The sequence below is a fragment of the Zonotrichia leucophrys genome, chromosome 5 (genome assembly GCF_028769735.1).
Source record: "Zonotrichia leucophrys gambelii isolate GWCS_2022_RI chromosome 5, RI_Zleu_2.0, whole genome shotgun sequence".
Lineage (NCBI taxonomy): Eukaryota > Metazoa > Chordata > Aves > Passeriformes > Passerellidae > Zonotrichia > Zonotrichia leucophrys.
This window is the reverse complement of record NC_088175.1, coordinates 54,502,685-54,527,469: the sequence shown is the minus strand read 5'-3', so window position 1 is coordinate 54,527,469 and position 24,785 is coordinate 54,502,685. Positions and strand designations below refer to the sequence as shown.

Genomic DNA, 24,785 nt, shown 5'->3' with positions numbered 1-24,785 from the left:
TCCCTGTGGCACAGGAGCAAGCCCAGAGCTCACACAGACAGGGGGAATGATGACTTGCAGGTTTAAGGCGCAGCAAACACGGGGTCTGTGCGCCTCTGCCACACGCAGGCAGAAAGCACTAATGAGCAGAGCTCAGCTGGAGCTGCTCCTGCAGCTCCTTGCCTTGAGGGATCACATTGTGCACCATGTGCACCTTTCTCTGGGTCAGGGCACTGCGGTTGGTGCTGCCAGGGGCAGTTTCTGGTGCTGAACTGCTGTTAGGCTAATGAGGTGGTTTGAAGGCAGTGGGAATGAAGGAGCTGAGGCCTGTAAACCATGTCAAGAATTGCATGAACATGCTTTATGACATGCACAGTCATTTTCTGAGTCAGCTTTGTGAATTGAATGACATTTCTTTCCTCCTTTCTAAGAATGAGCTTCATTGTTTCCCTGAGAAGCATAACCTTAGTTTAGCATGACTCTGACAAATATTGGGGCATCCATTTCAGTGGATTCTGTTTTCTAGGGTCAGTACATAGCACAGACATCCTTGATTGTCATAAACATCAATTTTTTTCATCAGTAACAATCTCACACATGCACTTTGCTCTACTTGTGGGTGGCTCATCACAAATATGACATGATATTCCCTTAAGTGGATGGCTTTATTAAGTATACAACTTCTTGTCCACAATAAATTGGATGGAGCAAAATGAATTAAAGAAAACTGACATTTCAGCTACTTTTCTGCTCTCTGGGCAAAACCTGCCCAGCACTGTCACTGTTTGCTGGGAGACAATAAATGTTTTCAACAAGAGTCACCTTTCAGACTGAGGCAAACAAAAAATACATGTCTTGTGTGAGAGGACACAAGGACAGTTTTGATTCCACAGAGCAGAACCAACTCAAGTGCCCCACTACCTCTACGAAAGAGTCCTTAAACTACTGCAATTCTTGAATAAGTATGCTACACACATTTCTTTCTTCTAAATACAACTTCCCTCCAAGGCTGTAGGACTTTCAGCTGCAGCCTTTCCATGTTTTCAGCTTTTCAGGATTCATGGCTCCATTAGCTAAAGCCTTTAGGTAAACCTAACGCTCTAATGTTTTTATATGTATGTAGGACAGAGTCAGATTCAGTTTGGCTTAGAAAGAAGAGCAGCAGCTGTGGGTTTAGCAGCCTGAATCTTATTCTTCCCAGGCTGCTTAGTCTTCAGCTGTGAAATTTCCTGTACCTCAGCTTTACTACCAGTAAAACTGAAATATGAACCTCATGTTGTTGAGTCCAAGGACCCAAATCCACCAGAAAGGATAAAGATTTGCAAGCAGGTATGTGCTGGCCATTGCAATGAAGCACACTCTCCTCAACCTGTGATCCTGTCCAGCCCATTCCTTCAATGTGAGCAAACCAGCACGCTCAGAAAAGGAATTTCATACTTTTCCACTTGTCTTCCAGTGAGTATTCACCTTTACTATTGAATGAGCAGAGATGGCAAGTGGGATTGTACACAAACACAAACACACTCACATCTGTGACTGTGGCCTTGTTTGTATCAGCCAGTGCCATGGCACAGCAGAAAGGGATCTGTGAGCAAAACTGCTCATTCTGAGCCTGATTTCATTTCATTTGTCTTGGGAACCTAAAAGTCACATGCCATCAGCCTCCAAGTTATGAAATTAGTCTGCAGCTCTTATTAGGAAAGTGGGCTTGCAGGCATCAGAAAGCAAAGAGCTGAGTTCTAGCACACTGTGAGCAAATCTTAGTGAAGCTCCAAAGTTGGCTCTTGGATTACCTTCAGTTCAGACTCTGCAACACAGCTTTGGATGTGGCATATAGGATCCTTTCTGACTCAGTTTTGATATTTATCTTTTTCTTCCTGGCAGAAATAATCAGCTTACTCTTATTTTCTAACATTTCAAGCCTGCCAGGAAAACAAGGATCTGAGTCCTCCCTAACATTGTCACTTCTTCCCTCACAGCAGGGCTTAAACACAGAGGAAACATTCTGTGAACCAAAAACTGCCTCATCCTCACAGAACAACTAGAAATACCTAAAACCCCCCAAGTTCCAGCAGCTCTGTGGGCTCTGTTATTGTTTAGAGCTTCCTGTATCAATTGTTCTCCCCAGAGCACTCTGTGGCAGTTACATTTGTACACCTTCCTTCTGTACCTGGCAACACTGAGAATTTCTCTCGAAGTTTTCTTTCTCACACCTAAAAGCAACTTCTCTGCATTTCCCTCAGAGTGTGCTGTGCTGATTCCATCACGAAACCATTAGCAAGAAAATACATCCTGACCCACGACATTTTCCTAAAGGATTAAAATCCTAATGGATTTTACAAGAAAATTAGATCAGCTATTTTATTGAGCTTTTTCTTTTGTTTATTAAGAATTATGAAAGAATTCATAATTGGAGTTTTCCTTCTAGAGAACTCCACTCTACAATGATTAATTCTGTATTTTTTGAGATATTTCTATCAACAAAATTACTGGTTTCACCCAAAATTATCTCTTTAATATTTACCAAAGTGTGCCAAGTAACAACTTTCTGAAGCATCTGTCTCACTCAAAGAACAAGATTCTCTGTTTCAAGGCAGTAGTGCTTTATTTAACATCAGCAGCCATCTGGAGTATTCCAACAACAATTTTACACTTTCAAATCAAATTTTCACTATCACAATCAGTTTCAAAACACAGCATTTTCATTTCACTCAGGTGAGCCATCACTGTGAAAGTTTTAAAAGAAGAAATCAGAGTAAATATGATCCAGATGGGGGTTTTCTAGACACAAGTTTTAACAAATGGGGGAATCAGCATAAATGCTTCTCTAATGCATTTTAAAATGTCAGTGGGAACAAATGAATATTTTATTACTTGAAATATGAACTCTTCAGCATTCAGCTGGGATTTTATAACTTTAAATTGCATCCAAGACCAAGTCTCCCACTACTAGAAAGGTAGAAAGGTAGAAAGGACAGGCCCTGAATCCCATATTGCCCATCATGAGGAAACCACAGTCAGAAAGGGTTCAGGACCTGCAAATGCAGTGGGTTTATAAACAACACAGTATTGTGGAGAAAGCCCTGCAATAATCAGCCTCCAGTATGCAAGAATCTATGAAATTCAGACAGACACAGCTCTGGAATAACATAAGATCCCAGAGAACCTGAGGGTGGCAGCTCAGGAAAGGACAGAGGATGCTGATGGGTGTGGTGGGATTATTCCAGAGACTGGAGTAAATGAAGTTGTGAGGGTTGGGTGTTGGTCATTTGGGTAACCTGGAAAACACTGCCAAGTGAGGCTGACTTGGTGCTAAGGGGCAGGGCTGCACTAATCAAACCCAGCAGCCTGCAGCAGAAAACTCCTGTTGCACCAAAAGGGTGAATACAGCCAAGCCCAGCAAGGCAGACCTTCTAAAATGAATGCCCTGCAACAGGGTAAACCCTTGCAGAACTTCAAAACCAAATGCATTTGGTGAAGAGATAAGCTGTGGCCCTAAACATAAATTATGACCAAGATTAGCCTGCCCAAAAAATAACATAACAATAACAACGAGCAATAGCATGTTTGACTGGATGGCAACAGGGAGCACTCATGAAGAAATATTGTCCCAGTATGTCTGGGATAAAGAGCAACTGCAAGTTGTCCCAAAAGAAGATTAAAGAGCTACATGAAAGAGAAGATGGGTAAAACTGTATGTTGCATATGATAGGTGAAAGCTAAAATGAAAATAACCCTAACCAACACACAAACATTTTTCAGCCTGATGAAGCTGAAGTCATCTAACAGAAACTCACTGTGTTTTGCATTAGAGCAGGGTTAAAAATAAGCTCTATCATGTTAAAAGATGGTCTCACATGTTTAAATAAGGAAAGAAGAATAAACACAGGTTTTCTCTTTATATCTTTGTACAATTTTGGGTACATGAGACTAGAAGTAGGCTTTCATAACTGTTCTGGACAACAAAATTAGTCAAAAAAATTTTGAAAGAGCTGATACATAGGAATGAAAGTGTTAAAAAACACATGGGGGAAAAGCCAAGGAGACTGTTCCAGATGTCTTGAAGATGTGCATGTGGTGGAGCTCAGAGCTCCTGCCCACTGACTGCACAGACAGAGAAGCTAAAGAGAGCTGCAATCTCACATCTGTGCTGATGGGTCCAAAGGCATTCCCAGACCTTCCATCCCCATGGATGGGGATACTGAAGAGCAGCCAAACCCTCCAGCAGCTTGACCAGTGGAGAAAGCCTATCACTGTTACTTAGCTCCATGACTAAACTTTCATTACCTGATTTTTTCCCTAGATTCCGTCATATTGAAGAGAAAATGTGACTTTGTCCGGACACAGGCTTTCAATTCTTGACTGTTTCTGCTGCAGCATTTACAATCAAAAGACAGATAAAACTGGTTTTTTTTCAGACTTCCAGAAAAAAAAGGCACTCCTTTGAGTTAAAAACTGTGAGGAGAGATAACTAGGCCAGCATCCCTTAGAAGGTACTTGTCTGTGTGTGCTGCAGAGTCTGAGCTATCGGATAGCCCAGCCAGCTGTGCTAACCCCGGGACTGGAGTCGGTGTCGCTGCACCCTCGCGGCACTGCACTCAAACTAATTACTTGGGTGATGAGAGATGAGGCTTCTTCAGCCTGCCAGGTGGTCTAGAACACATTACAGGTTAGGCTGCTCTGCTCTGCTCCACTCTGCTCTCCCCTGAGCCTTTCCCCTGCTGGAGCCTGCCCAGGGGTCTCGGTGAGGGGTCCCTGAGCAGGCACCCCAGGGACAGGGACAGGGACAGGGACAGGGACAGGGACAGGGACAGGGACAGTCCTGCAGTGGGCAAAGGGCTCTTAGAAGAGCAGTGGGAAGAGCACAGCTCTGCCTGGGCCTCAGACTGGAGGCACAGTGCTGTTTAGTGGCATTCCTAAGGGAAGGAAGCAGACATTGCTGTGCCTGTGGCTCCCCACACAGCTGGCTGATGGTGCCCTAACTCTGACAAGCATTTGACCCTAGCAACAAAGCCACCAGGTCATGCTTTGAGAACTGTCTGCAGCCTTATCTTCCTCCCATCAGTGATGTAGCAGACAGAGGCATTTCATGCTTCACCATGGAACTTAACCAGAGATCCCAAACGCTGAAGTGTCTTTACTGCCACTCCCCTGATTTCTGCCTGGTGTCACCACTGACACCCAGAGCTGTGTTGGTCTATCAGGACATTGCTTCTCTATTTTTCTGAGCTTTCTTGTTTTGTAATGCTTGGATTGGGTATTCATTTCAATATCTCTGTAATATATTTTGTCCTAAGTTAGTGCTGCATGCTCTTACCTGCATTGTAACTTAGGGCTTAGAAATTCCAGAAGCCACAGTGGTATGGTTGTACACGAGCCTGTGCTCACAGAAGCTCATCAGAACTCACCACCTACACACCGAGGCAAAGAACAAAACCAAACATTTGGGCTCTGTGCTTGCAGTGTCTACTTAATGCCCAAACAACCACAGCTCCTTTCTCATGCATTAGCATTTACAGAAACAATAGATGGGATCAGTGTAAATCAGAGTAGCAGAAGGAGGGGGGTTTGCAGCCACAGAAAACAGATTTTTTGAAGTTGGTCAAAGCTTGGGGTTGCTTCTGCTTTCGGGGGGTCTCAAACCAGATGAGGTCCCTTCCAATAAAATTTTCTCTGTGATTTTAAAAGATTCCAAGAGGTTGTAGCACCTAGTTTAGTAGGACAAAGAGAAGATAAGGGAATGAAGAAATTGAATGAGACATGGAGGAAATTAAAGAAAAGCTTCAGCCTTTTTGAGACAATATGCAGGCTTGATTTATTTCACATTTTATCTACAAAATGGACTGCTGCCCTTCAGGTAAAGTTAGTGAATCCAAGTGCTACAGCTTTCATTTCTATGAAACTCCAAGAAATACGAAGATGTTTAACTAATGGAAATAGTTAAGCTAAATGCAGCTGATATCCTGTCACAGAAACCAGGGTTTGACAGAAAAAACTCAAGTACAAAATAATGTGTAATAAATATGTTTTATGCCGTAAGACTTTTGGGGAAAAAAAAATGTCCTGAGTTAAGCAGCAATAAAGAAAAAGAAAAAAAAATTCCAGTATGGCCAAAGACCAGGGATACTGACCCAGTGTCGAATAAGAGCAGCTATTAAACAGTTCCACAGAAGAAATGCCCAGTTTGATTTCTTCTGCTGCTGAGCCTCAAAGCTCACCAAATGGATCTGAATGAGGTTTACAGAAGCGTTGCCTTTCAGGCCCCTGCCTGCCTCAGCTCCTGATTGCAAGCCCTGCCTCTCTAAGCAATGCCTTCAACTTTAATCCCACCGGCTGCTCCTGCCAAGAACAGAGATAAATGTAATTGACACCCCAAAGAGCAGAAAGGTGCTGCTCTCCTTAGCAGAGTGGGATTGGTTTTCTCTCCTAGAGGAATCCTGGTTAGAAGAAGTGTTTTCTAATCCACATTCTGCCTTCTCATCCACATCCCTGCTCTGACGAATTTCTTGTATAGAGGCAAACAGTGCAGTGAGAGGTTCCAGAAGACTGGCACGCTGGGTGCATGGCAGCCTGCTGGCAAGGTCACTCTCATGGACAATGGGACAAGGAATTAGCACTAAAGCCACTCATCATCTCGACTGAAGACTGAAATCAGGCCTGACAACACCCCTGCTGGCACCTTAATCACCGTATTACTGGATATTTAGGCTGCTCCAAAATGAGATCGCAGCTCAGAGTTGCTGCTGGGTCAGTCTGTTGGAGTAAGGACTATTGCATTTGGGCTGATATTTTAGGTGAGGGATCTTTGGATGCTGTGCATAACCACTGAATTGGTGCTTAAACAGCAAGGCTGACGTACTCAGGCTGCAGTACACAACCTCTACATATTCTTCATGGGCAGAGCAGGTGTTTTTTCTAACTCCAGCACATGGAGTTTGCTGGGTTGTTGAGCATTTGCAGGCAATAGCTGCGGTGAAAGCACGTTAGATTTGACCCCTCTGGGAAGTGCCACAGCTACTGTGGGTTTGTTACAGTGTTTGGCATTTCTGAACACCCTGCTGGCTGATTAGGACTGAATGCTGGGGCCAGAAACACCTGACAGGTGTCCAACATGTCCTTAAATTCTGCCCCAAAAGGCTGTATCCTCGGGACCCTGAAGACCTGATTGCTCTGCCTTAGTTGTCAAGCCCCGTTGGAGGTTGCAGCAATATTGTAGTGACATTACAGCTGCTATTAAATCACAGACTGTAAATTCAAGTGTCTTAAAGAAATAATTTCATGGCAGTGAGTGTTACAACAGTGCACTTGGCAGAGTTTGAATTTACTATGTGGCCAAGAATATTATTTTCTGTTCTAACAGGGATAATTCTAAGGTGAATTGTAACAGTTCTCGAATAGTGGTTCCGCTGAGTGTAACCTATCTGGACAAAGCCTTTTTCAGTGTTGGAATTCATACAGTTCATTGGTTGATGAGATATTAATCTTATCTGGGGTGTCTTGACATCAGTGGCATCTTGCAACCATACCCCATAAAGACAGTACATTGCCCAACCATTGTAGATCTGCTCTGTGATATTAGTGAAGATAATGACTGGCAAATGAGCCAATATTTTCTTTTCTCAATGCTACCCCAATTGTGGCCAATAGCAGATGCTTAAGGAAGCAGAGTGTAAGAAACAAAGGCAGGGTGTTGCTCTCCTTGCTACCCAACTTCTGTCTTCCAGTGCTACTCACATGTCATCAACAAATTTTCTGGAAACTGCAAATGGCACTAAGGTTGATGGCTCCAAATCAATGTCAAATATTTGTTGGAACTGCAGTAGCATCTTAAACCATGTGTGGACTCTGCTCTGTACAACCACTGGCATAAAGTAAAATGCCACATATGAGTTAATTACAGGTACTAATCCTGTTTGTGGGCCTTCACTATTTTGTTTTGCTTTTGCTGACTTGTGGGTCTCTTTAAGTAAATAAGTTACTTAGATGAAGATCCAGAGTTTCTGAGCATAGTCTTTTTCCTACTGCTACAACTATTTTACTAATTTTAAATTTCAAATCACATCCCAGGTTATATCATTCAATGGCTCACATGAGATTCTAGATAATAAATAAAGTAAATAAAGAAAACAATCTCAGAATGGGTCCTGGGACTGTGCCTAAGAGCCAGAAGGTAAGCATACACCAGAGTGATCCTTTCTTCTTTGTGCTGCTATATCTGCTGCAGATTTTTAGGGACAGTTTCCAGGCCCTGGCCAGAGATGCTGGCAGAGCAACCCCTCCACAGGCACAACAGGAATCACTTAGCACAACACTTGCTTTGTCATGATGTCGTTTCCTAAGGTAGGATTTGCATTTTTCCATACTTCAACATGCTAACACATGGTTAACACACAACCAGGGATCTTGTCTTCAGCAGGGATCTTGTTCTTGTTCACCTTTGAAGCTGCAATTTGCCATGAGTCTGAGGCTGTTTCTTACAGGCTGTTTGTGCTATGGCAGCCTGGAAACCTTGATGAAGAATAACAAAACTTTCTTCTGTAGATAACTGTATCAATTGAGTGTTGACGGTGCAGCTATGAGAGAAGATGTATTTTTTCCTTATCCATTCAATGATTCATACTCAAAATAAAGGAAAGTTTACATGATTCTCCCTTTCCATGTCTAGTGGGTTTTCTAAACACCTTCTCTGTCTCCACAGTCCAAAAAGTCAAAGGCACATCACAAATTATTTCGAGTCAAGTGTTTTTACAACTCCATTTGCTGGTGATGGCCAGTCTTCAGCTGTTCCTCATCCACCTACACATCTTTGTGTTTGAAATCCTTCCCTGCCCTACTTTCTGTTGCCTTTCCCCCTCTCTTTTTTTAATTACTTTTCTTTCTTGGCTTTTTATCTACTTGCTTTTGCCATCTCGAGCTATCTTTCCAAGTTCAGAAAACAGAAAAACACAGAAAACTCTGCAAGAGATTTAACTTTGTCCTTACTACAACCAGGATCAGCAGCTCCTTGGGCCACCTGAGTAAAACCAAAAGAAGCGTAACACTTTTTGAAATTACTCTAGGGTGGAAAGCATGGGGCAATTAGAAGCAGCAATTAGTACAGGGCTGTGGAGAAGTAACTTTCCTGATGACAAAGGAACAGCTCTCTGAGCTATCCCAGCAGGCAGGGTTGGCACGGGCAGTGGCACTGCATGAGCAAACTGGTGGCCAGCAGTCACAATACACCTTGTCTCACCAAGTCTGTCCCTGGGCTCAGCAGAACAAGCAGGATTTTCTCTTCATCCACTTTTCATCCAATGCAGGCTACAAAAAATGAGTGAACCCAATTGCCTGCTCTCCAAAGGCACAAAGGTAACTCATCACTGTGATGTGGATCATCATCTTCAGGACCTGGCTTCACCCATCCCTCTCATCTGATCAAGGCCCACATAACTCTGTCCCAGCTCTTGCAGTGCTGCTCTCCATCCTCGAGATGGGGATGGAGACCCCAGACAACACAACAGCGCCCTGGTCTCTCTTGTGCATCCTCCTTTGGTGAGGAGGGCCCTCACCCCTGATTGCTTCAGGCTTCTGATCTGCCCTTGTCACGCCAAGTCACAAGGAGTACAATGCAACATCACCAAAAGGATAAACAGTACAGTAACCACCAACGAACTCCAGACTTTTGAAACAGTGATTATGTCTGAAGAAGGGATTGCTTCACAGGTGAAAGCATGAAATGGCTTCCTTCGAACAGAGCAAGCATGAGAAATACATTCATAAGTCTGAACCTGCACAATCAGACAGCTCAAGAGAAAGTCTTTGGAGAAAACACCATTGAGGTGGGATGTTCTGCTTATATGAAAGTATATTATTAAACTGATTATTAGAACATCAGGAAAAATTGTGAAGCAATCATCATGGGCAGTAAGAAGCTTGTAAAGTTTAGGTAGTTACCCAGAGGGAGAAATGATCACCCTTGTTTTTGGGAGCCAGGTGTGATTGTCTGTCATCTTGAGGATAAATAATGCAACTTATGTAAGAAAAGGGTAACTAAAACAGAAATAGAAGGGAGAGCTGACCATGAATTCAAAAGTATCAGAACTTGGGGTATATTATGTAGTTACAAAGCATAAGAAAAAAGTAGCTCCCAACATTTTGATGTGGAAAACTAATAAATAGAAAAAAGAGGCAAAGTGAAGCGTGAAATGAGCTGACATAAAAGGAAATAGCTGCAAGCAATGTTACTGTTGGATACATGATAATGAAAATTCACTGATAAAGTGAAGAAACACTTGTAACATAAATAATTAATGACTACCAATTAGAATTAATACTAAAAGAGCCTGTGGCTTAGATTGCTAGAAATGAGAAGAAATTTTATTTTTATACAAATGTGCAGTTTTGTGTTTGGGAACAAATAGCACCACTATGTGCTAGAACCTCAGTTTGACATGACAGAAGAGGAACTCAAAATATACTCTTCAAAATCACACTTTTTGTGAACTGCTGGCATGAGGCAGCTATGCCAAAACAAATATAAGCCCAAGTTGCCATCGAGAGATCTGATTTCAGTAGAGACATGAAAATATTTTTTGCCATGTAAGATCTCAGTGAACCTTTACCTGGAATATTGTATAAAATTACAAATTTAATCTGAAAAATATGCAAAGATGGGCACCTGGAATAGATAAGAGATTCTCTACACAAGAGAAAACTTGCAGATCACGGTTCTTCTAGTCCTGTGAAAGGAAAGCTGAAATGGGGTAAGATTGCTCCCTACAAATGTATCACTGCAGGAGTGGTTTGTTGGCTTAAAAGGCGGGTGCTGGCAGGGAAACAAAGGTGTGTATTGGCAAACACGTTCAGTCTGAGAGCTGAAGGACAATTAAAGGGAGGTTAGAGGCAGCAAAGCACAGCTGTGTGAAAGATCACACCTGGTCATTTTACAAAGGGGCTTCTGTGAGTCCCTGCCTGGGGCAGCTGAGCACCACGAGCCCATTCGGTTCCCTTTAATTCTCTGCTCCTCACAGAGATACCTCGCTATTTTTTTTTCAGCCAGTCTGCTGAAAATAATTGAGCAATAACTTTTGCATCTTCAATGCCTCTGAAGGTTCTTTCAAGAAGTCTATTCTGTACAAAAGTTTTTCTTTGTAAACTGTTTTATTTTAGTCATATGACCCAGAGAGCCCCATTTTTTTAATGCATTAATGAGCCAAGGCTCACAGGATCAAGTTATAACTAAACCTCCATCGTTCCTCTGAAGGTTCCCTTCCCCCTGCAGCACTCCTGATGGATGTCAGCCTTTCCTAGCAACTGTTTCTACCACCCACACATTTATCAATATACTCAGTGTACTAAACTATAATTAAGTGTATTGATACGCCAAAAGGCAATGAAAAAGAAAGGAGGAAATATCAAACATAAATAAAAATGGCAGGGCTTGGCACAGTGGCCAGTACAGTTAAGAGGTGTTTTAATTAGTTTTTTCAAAATAAGAAGAATGAAATGAAGTTTCATATTCAGATCTCGTGGCGGGTATTTCTGCTGCCTGTAAGTGACGTGGCAAGGACGCGAAAGTAGAAATAATGTTTGTGTTTAGTCATGCAGGAAAAGATAACAATCAGCCAACAGGAAACTTGTAAAGTTCAACAAAAGGCATGCAAAGCCCTGCACTGGGGTGGAAAACCCCAATGCCCCAGTACAGACTGGGGACAGAGTGGTGGAGAGCAGCTTTGTGGAGAGGCCCTGGGGATGCAGGGGCCAGCACTGACTGTGAGCTGTGTGGGTAATCCCTGGGCAAGGGACAGCAGAGACACACTTTTCTCAGCAGCGTCCAGTGATAGGATAGGAGGCTACAAACAGAAATATGGAATTTCCACTCAAACAAAAGAAAACCCTTTTTTTATTATTGCAAAGGAGGTCAAACACTGGCACAGGCTGCCCAGAGTGGGTGTAGAGTTTCTGTTCTTGGATGCTCAATGCCCAGCTGGATGCAGCTCTGATGAACCTGCAGAGAGGGTGGGCTAGACAAGCTGCAGAGGTCCATTCCATTCTGATTCAGTAATTTTTACTGAATATACATCATAATCCTCACAGCCATTCCCAAACTCTAAAGAATTAGCACATTATGATGGAAAGCATAGAAAAGGTAGCAGAATGCATTCAATTGCAAACAATGTATTTGTTACCCATCCTGTTTGTACACTGATATCTAACAAGCAGTATATTCAGGGTAGAATTTAAAACCCACTCAGATCACTAAATAAATATCCTCAATCAGTTAATTCATTAGTAAAAGACAAAAGAGTCACTTGACAAAAAACTGTATCGACTCTTTGGAGAGTAAAATCACAAATTTTCCTTCATGAGGTGTTTGCCCTGTTTTGAATCCAAAGATATCTTTAAATGCACCAACTAGCTTTATTCCACAGCTAAAAATAAGTTCCTGCTCTTTTCCTAAACTGGTTGAACTAGTTTTGGTCAGACCCTTATCTTTGAACCATAGTACTTCAAATTAGAAAACAAACAAGCTTTGACTGTGTTAGTTACTGCTCATACTGAAGCAGGTTCTGAGCTCCTGTAGGATGGTTCCTTTCTCAGTAAGTTTGCAAATTCCAGCCTATATGACTGTGCAACATGGAGACAAGAGCTGCCAATGCTCATTGCATCACAAATGCATCCTTTATTAACCCCTTCTGTCCATGTGGCTGTTAGCCCCTTCCAGCGTGAGCACAGATGAAATATTACAGGAGTCCAAGCTCGCCGAACAGAACCTGCCTGTGCCCTTTACTCTGGCAGCACAGAAAGTGACATTTCTCTTGGCAAATGTCTTAATTAGATGGGTTGCATTTAGCAAGGAATTGAAGTGAGCATCCCTGTGGCCTTCACAAGTAGCTAGGCCGGGGTAAAAATGTGCCTTGGTTTATGCAAAACACTTCATGGTGCGCCCACAGGCGACTGAAACAAAGAAACACAACTGCAGTTTGCATAAAAGCAGCTCTGTTCCTGAGGTAAACAGTGTATGCATAGGCACCTAGTGTATATATTTGTAAAAAGTGAAGTTATGCACAGAAAAACCAAGTTTCCATATGAACACTGTGCCCTGTAGTGCAGCTGTAAGTCCTGCTGATACTTGGTGGCTTGAGTCTGGTGCTCATCCTCTCACACCTCTGTCAGTGTCCAGGGAAGGAGATTGGGGAACCTTGTCCAGGTAGGGGGTGCAAAATTAAACATTTCTATGAGCTGTCAATAAAGGACACAAAATTGTTACAATTGTTGGCCTTGCTTAAAATTGGAGAGATATAATGAAGCAGTCTGCAAAGCTCCAAAAGGTTCCTGTGAATGAAGCAACCTGCTGGCATTGGGTAGAGAAGTGGATCAATTTAAAGATACAATCCAGATATCTTTTTTCCCCCCCGATAGTGAGCATTTAGGGGTTTGTCTCATTCTCATGGGTAACAAACCAAGATTTTGCCTTGCAAGCACTTGCAGTTATTTACCTATGGATTCCCACAACCTTATGTCACGCTATCTCTGTGCTGGGTAATAGAGTTTCAAATAGGGTTGGGTTGGGTTTTTTTTTTAATAATTTATTCAGTGTTCCCAGACTAGGCCACATTGGTGTTGATATCTTCTCTTTCCTGCAATGAAAAATTCACAATGCTACCTTGAATAACCAGTTTGGTAGGTTCTTTGAGAAGTAACCATATGTTACTACATTAAAATGCAAATGCATCATGATACAATGTCACTGTGACATTTTCCTGATGATAAATAATTTAGGAGAGATAAATTAATTGTTACTTTAAAAGAGTAATCTTGGAAAAAATCTGATTTGCTTTATTATTATTGTTATTAATAATATTAATAATAATTTATACTGAGAACATCAGTTAATCCACTGTCACTGCATTATAATTTATTAATGGACTACAATGATCAGAGGACATGGTATTTATTAGAGACAAATTTGAAACCACCACCATTTTTAGCTGTTTTCAAAAACCAGACTGGACAAATGACACTGTTGTTCCCACACTGAAATATTGCTGGGATATTCCCCACGACTTTCATTTGGGGTCACAGACACATTTTACTGAGTGACTTCTGTAAAATTTACCTAAATTTAACTGCTGTAGTAATCTGAGAAACTTTAATTTACATATTCCAACTAGAGGGGTTTTTTTTAAATTTTTTTCTTAAGAGTTCATGTGCACTGACTGCAATTCTGTGCCTGCAATGGACTAATCTTTTCTTGGTAATCTGAAATGGAAAAGCCTCATCCCACAGTCTGTAGGGCTGCCTACCCCATGTGAGGGTTTCCATACAACAAAAAAGGGACCCTTGGTGTGTAGCAGGGTACAACGAAATGGTAAAACTTTTTGTCAGGACTGTGGGAGATTCAGACTCTAATCTCTGTCTGCCTGAGCTAGTTTTCCTATGACTGAATGATTGGATGATGTCCCAGCTTCAGTGAGCAGGTGTTTTCCAAGGGACAGTCTGTGAAAAACTGTCCACTAGACAGTTATGATGAGGAGTTTGCAGTTATGTGATTCTAAATACTCTGTCAAGAAGTACCTAGGTACCAGGAGTAACTACTCTGGAGTGAAAAAATCATGAGAATACATATCTAAAAATAAGTATAAAATAATCACTGGGCTGCTGTGGAGGATGTGAGCAGAGCTCTCATTCTCATGGCCCTCAAATCATTCTGAAAAACCAACCTGCCCTTGCATAAGCCAAGACTGTGCTTACAACAATTCTCATATAATACCTTATTTGTACAGTAATCTGGATAGTACAGGTTACACGAGTTTATAAAGGGTGTTTCCTAATTTTAAATGCCTCTTCTTTTTTTTTTTTTGTTTTTTTTTTTTTTTGTTCAGCTGATGCATGTCCATCTATGCAATATTTAGTTGTGAAACCAATGGCATATGGTGGCAGGGCATGGCATCATGGCAGCACAGCACCAGAACATCACGTTGCACTATTTGGTAACAAACAGTGAGGCAAGTGGAGCGCAGTGACTTTTGCACACAAATACGGCGCCTATCAATGGCAATCTGATAATCCCAAAATTGAGCTCAGCGCTTTGGGGGTTGCAGCAGCAGTGAGGGCTTGGTGGCTGGGCTTGGTGTTCTCAAAGGCCTCTCCCAGCCTTGGTGGTTCCACCACTCCACGGTTCCTCGATTCTCGGCCATTGGTACGGGGTCGTGCCGCCTTTGCCCTGTGGGCTCCGGCAGCCCCGGGTGCTCTGACCCTCTGTGAGTGTGTATGTGTGTGTGTGAGTGTGAGTGTGTGTGATCCTCTGTGTGCACTGTGCATCTCTCCCTCTGTGAGTGTGCGTGTCTGTGTCTGTGTGTGTGCATCTGTGTGTGTGACTGTGTGTGTGACTCTCTGTGTGTGTCTATGTGTGTGTGTGTCTGTGAGTGCGACCCTCTGTGTGTGCCTGTGTGTGTCTGTGTGGATAACCCTCGGTGTGTCTGTCTGTGTGTATGACCCTCTGTGTGTGTGACCCTCGGTGTGTGTCTGTGTGTCTGTCTGTGTGTATTACTCTCGGTGTGTGTCCGTGTGTCTGTCTGTGTATGTGATCCCCAGTGTGTGTCCCTGTGTCTGTCTGTGTGTGTGACCCTCGGTGCGTGCGGCTGCGTGTGGGTGCGAGGGGGGAGCGCGCGGCCCCCCGCGCGCGGCGCCGCTGGGGGCGGGGCCAAAGGCGCCCGCCAATCCGCGCCCTCCCTGTCCCGCGAGCGGCGGCGCGAGCGGCCAATGGGCGCGCGGGGAGCGCGCGCGCAGCGGCCAACGGGAGCGGCCGTGCGGTGCCGCCGTGCGGGACCCTCGGGGCGGCGAGCGCCGGGCGGGCACAGCCGGGGCCGGGCAGCGCCGGGGCCGCGCCGCCACCGCCCGCAGCAGGTACCGGCAGCCGCGCCGGGCCGCGCCGACCCCGCCCGCGGACCGGGAGGGGGGTCTTGGGGGAGGGGGCGGCCGCGCCTTTCCGGCAAGGAGGGAGGGATGGATGGATGGATAGGTGAATGGATGGGGGGCGCCGCGGAGCTCCGGGGCGCGTCGTGGTGGCGGCCGGGCCGGCGGAGCGCGGCGGCCGCGGTCGATGCTCAGCGAAGCGGGGAGCGTGGGCGAGGCCGAAAGCCCCCGCTCCGCCCGCCGCAGGGCCCGGGCCTGGGTACCACCATCCGCCCCGGCCCTGCCTGCCCGGCGCTGCCGCTGGCCGCGGCCGCAGCGCCCGGCGGCTCCCCTCGGGCACAGCCCGTGCCGCGGGGCCGGCGCACGGAATGGGCTCGCAGGGAAGGCCACGGTCCCTCTGGCTCTCAGAGCGGCGGGAGCGTGCGGGAGAGCCGGGATGGGCCGTGCCCCAGCCCCGCGGCTCCGTGCGCCGGGAGCGCTCCCTCCATCGGGAACCGCGGAGCCCTTCCTCCGGCCGGGCCCCGGGCGAGGCTCGCCGTCCTCCTCGGAGCGGGAACCGCCGGGTCCTCCAAAGCGCTTCCCTGAGTGAAGTTTAATGTGTAGCTGAGTGCAGGGATACAGTGGTTGATAGCGAGCTTGTAATCGAAACCAGCTTGATTCCCATGAAAATAGAAACCTTTAATTTCATTTAACCTACTTCAAGGCTCTAGCAACTGGAGCTTTTTTTTTTTTTTTAAATATTTTAATAACTCTTTCGGTAATAATTAAGAAGTGGAGCATGTAGGAGTTTTACTATCTGTGACATCCATCTGTACTGGAGCAGGCCAGTATTTCTTGATCCCCAATTTGTGTATCACGTCTGTGCTTCTTAAATGAGATACCATTATTTCAGCAATTTGGAAATTATATACTAGGTATATCGTAGATTTCTAGGATCTTCAGCTTCTCTACCTTGTTTTTCACTCTCCACTCATATATCGGCGCCTTAAATTTCAGCCATTTCCCCATCAAAAACCTATAGATGGATAGGAAAGATTAATTTTATGGGTTATGTTTTTATGGTTTTTTTTTAACCTCTACCTCTTGCGGAGCTATAAAGTAATGACAGATCTAGATCTCTCTCTACATTTTTTACTGCAAGTACTTGGTCTTTATTGCTGGGCTGTAGGTATAGTGAAGCTTTACTAGACACAATTTTAACAATGAAAGCACGTTGGGGGAGTTGTTCTAAATTAAACGTGGCTGTAAGTTTTGGACAGGATAAATGTTTGTTTTTTTTTTAATAGTTCCAGAATAACCCAGCCTGTCCATATCTTAGTTGTTAGCTGCTGATACTTGTTGATAAAATTTAACATTGAAGCAAAACTGTAGCCATCCATACCAAAAGGCCAAACTGAATCTACTTCTGGCTGCTACAAAGTGAAGAGTTTACTGTCCTCTTCCTGTTTTCAGTTCTAGCTCTTGGAGGAGCTCCCAGTTCCTCACAAGGGTTATTGTTTCCGGTGCTAGGAAGGGGATGCACCACAAACTAAAATGGTTTTAGAGCCATGTGGAAGGTTGAAGTGAGTGAAGAAGGTCCTGGGTGTTGTTGGAGACATGAATTGTTGCAGTGACTTCAGGCTTGGTTGGCTTCTTCAGCCGGAAGTTGTGTCTGTTTGGTTTTTTGTCACAAAATATTCAGTGTTTGAGGATGTTCCGTGTAGTTTGCTTGCTACTTGTGTGCAGGAAGCTGAGCTGCTGAGTGGCAAGCTAAAAATTCTGAAAAGGAGCCAATATCAGCAAGAGTTGTGCTTGGCTAGTTTGGTAGGTGCTGTGGAGCACTTGCATTATGTAAACATTTGAGTATTCAGGGTTTTTTTGTTTGGTTGGTTGGGTTTTTTTTGGTCTTGTGAGTGTTTTGTAGTGAGCACTGTGTTTCTGTTGAGCTCTGTCCTGTAGTGGGGACCCCAGAGATGTCACCTGTCCCTTTGTGCCCTCGCTGTGGTGACAAAGGCCGTGCTTTTAGCAGATGTTGGTGTTGGCATCTGTGTGCACACAGGACCTCACACCTTTCTGCGCCATTGTTCAGCCTGATGTTTGTAAATTTGTAGAGCCCCTTGTGCAAGAGGCTTAATTGATAGGACAGGACATCCATTAGCATAAATAGGAGTTAAGATTGGAGCTCTTGGCGCCGCACAGGATCAGTATCTGCCATCCTGAACAGGAGGAGGAGGAGGAGGGAGGCTGCCAGCATCCTGTTTGGAAGACAGGTAGGCAATCTCTTGGTACAACTTGCTTTGAGTGTCTGTTTAAGTCACTTTTAAAGGGAAGAAAATGGTGGAAATAGGCTTTTATTTTTTTGTTGTTGTTTGTTCCACATGTATTGGAACAAAGGAAGGGTAAACTAGTGTGGTTTTTTTTCCTTTAGAAGGTGATTGTTTCAAATAGGACTTGGTAGAGCACTTGTCAGATAAATGAGTAATTTTTAGGTTTCAAAAGAATTATTGTGAATTTCTGCAGGAACATAATAGAAGAGAAAATACCATTTAATTGTAAGAGATTTGGAAAAGTATGGGAGGAATCTGGAAGTGTTGTTTCCTAGGACTTTAAATTCAATGTGTAATGTCTATCGTAAAACATGATTCAGGCCCTCTGTGTAATTTAAAACATGAGAAGAATAAGAGCTGGGCTTTTTGTTCTTGATTAAGTATTCCAATTGTAATTGCTTTGTGAATAATAAGTTTGAACAGAATGTAATTGCAGGTGCAGGTTTTGGGTAGTTATCCTTGTCTTGTCTGATCAATATATGAAAAGGTGGATCTGGGTTTTAATTACCAAGATTAAGGAGTTAACCCTGAAACAAAGAGACTGTAAGTCTCTTATCACTGAAACTTGACAAACTGCTGAGCACTTGAATGTTGTGTGTTCCCCCACCCCCTTGTATTTACTTGATTTTTGGCTTTCCCCTCCCAGCAAAATGACAGTATCACAGTGGTAGCTGCAGCAATGTTCCATGAGAATCAGGGCTGGATATCAGGTGGATATATTCCACCTTCAGGTTCCTCTGAAGGCTGAAGTGATGCCTGTGGCCTGTTTTGCTAAGGCAGTGAGTAAAAACTGAGTGATGGAGAGTCAGCTGTGAGTGCTGCTCTGCCCATTGTGTTGTAGATGTGTCCTTCAGACAGGCTCTGTTCTCCTGTAGGGGTTAATTCAAGAGTAATGATATATGCAAAGTCAGAGCCATGATTTATGCAACTACTCTGATAAACAGTGAGGCTTTATCTTGTAATCCTTTTCATAACCAAAAGTGCAAATGAGATTCTAATGCAGATTTCCAATTAAATTAGATAAAATGATCTGGAACTCAGCTTCTGTTCACCAAATCTTGAATTTGCCTGTCTCTTGATTTCCTATAATTTGTTTAAGATTCTCCCTGCATGTGTGTTAAACATGTTTTCACATTAACTGGTGATGGAGTACAGTTAATGTTCTTATGTGGGATATGCTTTTCTGGAATAGCTTAATTTCTGACCTGATCTCTGCCTTCTGTGCAATTTTGAGAAATGAGTTTAACTATGCCAAAAGAGACTTTTTTTTTTCTTTTTTTTCCCTCTTCACTGTGCACTTGATGACTAGACTCCAACAGTAAACAATTTAGAAAAATGTCAACTTATAACCTAATTATAAAGGGATTGTAAAAACCTCCTACTTTGTTCCAATTAATTTTTGCAGGAGGGACTGTCTGTAAAAGAAACATATTTACAGCAAAGCAAGGGACTTCCCTAGTATGTACTTTGTGAACAGATTACTTACCAAGAAGTAATTACAAAGTCATCTGGTACAGAATCCCTCTGAGTATAGGCACAAGTAAGTGGAAATTTGTAGTACAATCAGAACTTTGGCTGAAGGAAGGTGTGTGAACACATGCTTGAGAAATATCTGTGTAACCACAGGCATTGAATAGCTCTGGAGAGTTCTGCTGAGATCAACTCAACAGTGGCCCACATTGAAATCCGGTTCTGCTCTGTAAGAGTAAAGGACTAAAAGAGGTTAAACACTCCATGGCTGTGAGCACAGCCCTCACTTCAGAGTATCTCATTTCACAAGGGTGTCTTTGGTGAAGCAGTTGATGAGTTGGGCTGAATTCTGCTGGTAAGTTATTGGGTGGCCATGGGTTGGTTGGTCCCAATTCACCACCTTCCCAAAGCAATTGAGTGAATACTGTACTTGGGTTTTGTCATTGTCATCTAAAAGAAAGTGACAGAACTACTTCTGTGTCTGCTATCAACGTGAATTTTGATATTAATGGTCTGTAGTGCTGTTCAAGAGATCATATGCAGTATTAGCTAAGTCTCACCTAATTCAATTTAATAATGCTCCTTCCCTTGAATGCATGTGCTGCCAGAGGTAGTAATGTATCCAGGAGGAATGTAGCTTGAGGAGCACACATTCTAGGGCATACTTTCAGTATCTAGCATATTTCAGTGGTTAAGAATAGTGAGGAGAACTGTTTGAAAAGCAAGTCTACTTTATTTTTGTACACAGAGCTATACACTCAGCTATGTAAACTTTGACCTAACTAGATTGGTTACTCGAACTGGTATTGTGTTTCATTAGATAAATGATTTAAAGAGGACAAATCTTTTCATTGGCAGTTGGGAAGTTTCTTTCTAGTCTTCAATCCTGAAGATGTTCAACTAGTTTGAAATGCCTTATTATTTTTCAGAAATTCTCTTAAATCACTGAGTCAGAAATTCTCTTAAATCACTGGGTGTCAGCCACAAGTTTGCCATAGAGTTTTGGGACTTCTGGTGGCGTTTATCCATGCTGCAGTTTTGGGCCTGGTCCTTCAGATTGATTTAGTTTTGTTGTATTTCACATGTAGAGAACACAGTATTACCCTGAATCCATCCCCATTATTGTGTGGAAAGTGTGTCGTGAGACACTTGAGCTCTGGCATATTACCCAAAGACTGGCTAGTTGATGTTGGATTAGTGGGCCTATTTTGATAATTCTTCCAAACTTAGTTGTTCTAATTAGCTTTCAAGCCTGCCACTATGTTTTCCAGCTCCTAGAGGTGTGTTACATTTTCTTGGTCCCTGGCTTACAGCTAGTAAAGAAAATGAACTTGCAGAGAGTAGATAAGAATGCTGGTGAAATCCAAAACATGGATAAATCTGTCCTTCTGCTAGCTGAGGGAAGAATCCCACATCTTCCATGTGATTGGGAAGTTTGGAATAGGTATGCTTTAGGGTTAACCTGCACCCAAAGCAGTTTACAGTCTACTCATCCTTTAAAGCAGTATCTTTCACAGATAAGGTTTCCCAATGGCTATAACCTTGGACCACAAAGGCAAACAGACTGTATCCTTTGGAGATATGCTGCCTGGGTATTGGCCACATAGGGTAGGTCATTGGCCCTTGTGGTGCTTGAAAATGTGGGCATTCTGCTGATAGCATTCATTGATTTGCTTTTGTGGCAACAAGGCACAGATGAACTGAGACATGATGATATGATATAATATGACATGACCCAGACTTGTCTTTCTGGCAGTAACCTTGTTTAGATGAGTTAAATATTACTTCTTTTGTTGCCCGAGTCTCTCCAATCTTTCCAGTTCCCAGATTTTTTATTTTTTTTTGGCTTGTGATGGTGTCCTTGTAATGTGGCAATTGGAGCTCTGTATGTGGGACTTCTGTAATGATTTTTGTCTAGTGGGGAGTGTGTGTGGTATTTAAACACACTTGGTGCACTCAGATTTGATGTCTGGACAAATTTCATCTTCTGAATATACCTAAACAAAATACTTCTACCACCTTACTTTTTCTGCTTTTTACTCCTGCTAGTGTTGGGTTCAAGCTGTCGGAGGGAAGGGGCAAATTGATTTGTTGGGCTGTGTTTTTGCAGAACTTTGTGTTTTGTTGCTGATGTTTGAGAGGTTGGGAAATGCACATTTTCCATTTCCTGTGAGCAATAATCTTGATAGGATTGAATTTGGAGGGAGCATGCTGTTGACCTAATGTTTGTCAGTGATAAACCAGAAGACAGAGCATTTAATCTCTAACAAGGACACACATGCACACTGTCTGGCTGCTGGATTTAGCATTTAAACATTTAGTGGAACTGCAGCAGCAGGCTTTCCTGGCACTTGGAAAGCACATCTTTAAGCATCTTGATCTGTGTTTGGACAAATCTGGGAACTGATCATTTTCCTGTTAAAAACAGAATTGTCCTTGTTTTGAGAGTCAGAGCCCTCTGAAGCTGGGAGTTCAATGTTGCTGCAGTAGCTCTGGAGGCAAACAGAGCTGCTGTTGTTTGCTCCATAAAAGCACTTGCTCAGCCTTGGACACGAGAATTTTTTGCAAGATGGGGAATGTTGGCTAGGATCCTGGAGTGTTGGTTTGCTGGTGGTTTTTCTTTTTTTTTTCCTGAAGTGCTTATGAACTCTTCACTTATCAGAGGGCAGCATCCTTCATACAAGCATATCTACAAAGTGTCACCGTGGGCTTAGCCCTGAACCTGGGAATTCAGAAGGATCCCTGTAGCAGCTTCAAGTAAGATTCCTCTAGCAAAGGCTGTTTATACCTCAGGGTAATGTGGGGGTTTTGAGCATTTCTCTTCTAGAGTGTGAATTCTTTACAGAACTCTCATTAAGCCTTTCAACTATCAAATTTCTTTTTTCTAGACTTGTATTGCTTATTAGCTCAAAAAGGTGTTTATAATACAGGGTTTTAGATATCCCACAGTGTGGATTAGACAATTTTATGTTTGGTAGGAATTCTCTGTGTGTGTTTGAAGAGGTAGGTGTTAACAGATGATTGGGTAACTGGTGACAATATGTATTGCTTGTTAACAGATATTGTAAACAAACCATATGTGCTCTAAACCAGATAGATAAAGTGATTGCTGACACTTAACAACCTTAACATGCTAAATTTGTTTTTGCTGTGGTACCTTGCAAGGTAGATATATTTTTTGCACTTGTACCAGCTTGTTATGTGTTGGAGACTAAACTAAATTTCTGATAGGAACTACATTCCTACTATTCCTGTATTTCTTGACTGTTTTATTTAAAAACAGAATTAATAAAATAGTTCTTCCAACCCTATCAATCCTGTGATTCTTCAGTAATTTGCTGCTGTAAAGAACTTTAAAAAGTAATATTTTATAGCTTGTGAGTTAGAGATGAGGAGTTGCCAGCAGTGCTGTGCTCACTGGCATGTGGACATACATTCTCGGAGAAGGCAGGGAAAGGTAGGTGGAGAATGGGAACATTCTTTCCTTTCCCTGTGCTTGAGATAACCTTTCTTTCTAACCTAGCAAAGCATAGGCTGCTGGATTCAGACTTGGATCATTCACACCTAGATTCCATGCATGGTTTTTACCCTTTAAATCCAATTTGGTGCTTTTAGGCAGTTCCCTCACAGTCCCTGTGTTTATTGCTGTAATGTTGACAACAATGTGTACTTCTGAAAAAGTCACCAGTTATGTTTTCTAGCTGGAGTCTTCCAGAGTAATGGAAGTAGAAGACAATCTCAGTGTGGGGAGTTGCTATGAATAAGGTCTACCAAAGTCTGGTTGCTGGAGAACCAGAGAAATGGGATTGACAGTTTCTTAAAGGAAATATTTCTCAATCCATTAAAAAAACCAAAAAATTAGCCTGTAAACATATAAGTGTTGCTGCCTCCCAAGTGTGAATGTATTTGTGCATAGTCCTGGTTTTTTAATTGAACCCCTTTCATCGTTGTGGTTCATCATAGCTCTGGATGTTGATGTTTTGTAGGTCTGGTATTCTGATTTCAGCCTCTTACACAAAGGAATATGATCAGAAATGATTGAAGCAGGAAACTTTGACCTATTTTGTGCCAGTTTTCTTTACATCACTGAGCTTAAATATTTGTCAGATTTTGCAGTCACTTAAAAGGCTGGACTACAGCAACACAGGTATTTCCACTGACAGCATAACTTTTCATTGCTTTCATGGCTTTCAGAAGCAGGTGTTGGACCATAGCCATGTACTGGGTATTGTCCAAGGTTCTGTGTAGATGTAGCCAAAGACTCTGCCCATGTAAGCAGGTTTGCATTGTGTCAGAGGCAGGATTAAACCTTTCTTTGAGGAAGGACAGGTGAATGGATAGCATTAGATACTCTCATAGGGTCTCAAAGTGTAAAAAATAGAAATTATGGCTAGTTAGGTAAATTAGTAAGAAGGGTATGTAGGAACCATAACAAAACTGATTCTTAGTGACAAAATTGCTGCAGTAATGATTGCATGAGTTTTTGCCTCCCTCTTTGAGGGAACTGAAATCCTGTCCTTTACATGGGAGTGATCATGCAGATCTTTAGGAGGAAGTGAGTGGTGTACACAAAGACCAGGAAAACAAAAGTTATGGGGAAGACATACCTGAAGAGCATTAACTGTGACTTTGAGCCATGGTAAAGACAGCAGGCCTGTACCTTAACTGAACAGGGAAAAATGACTCATAAGCATGCTGTGTCTTGCACTCCATGCTTTGTGGCAGGAGCTGTGCTTTCAGATTTGCATTAGAGTCTCTTAATTGTGTGGTGGAAGTGTTTTAATGTAAATAGCTTTTTCTCTTGACCTTCAAAGAAACAATTCCAGGTGATGTACTGTGGTTAGTGGAAATAGTAGTGCTTGCTCTGCTCTAAACTTGCTGCTGTATCCTACTCTCTGCTGTTAGATGCTTCACTTCTCAAAGAGGGGAGTCAAAAGAAGGATTTGGAGTATCTGACATAGCACTTGGTACCCAGACTTGTAGGTAGTAACTCATTTCTAGCAAGTAATCATTTGGAACTTATTCAGAGTCTGTTGAGATATGAGCACATGAAAAACAGAGCACAATTGCTTTGATCTGGTGGGTACCTGACAAAGAGGTGTTCCAAAAATATTTACTTACTTTTCAAGCAAA

At 42.8% G+C, this 24,785-nt stretch overlaps 1 protein-coding gene across 1 annotated transcript in view; it reads left to right on the top strand.

Moving 5' to 3' along the window:
- Positions 1 to 15,782: 15,782 nt before the first annotated feature.
- Positions 15,783 to 24,785, top strand: part of FAR1 (fatty acyl-CoA reductase 1) — a 31,346-nt gene continuing 22,343 nt past the window's right edge. The window contains exon 1 of the mRNA XM_064715706.1: positions 15,783 to 15,867. The gene's annotated coding sequence lies outside the window, so the exon portion shown is untranslated. The remainder of the gene's footprint in view (positions 15,868 to 24,785) is intronic.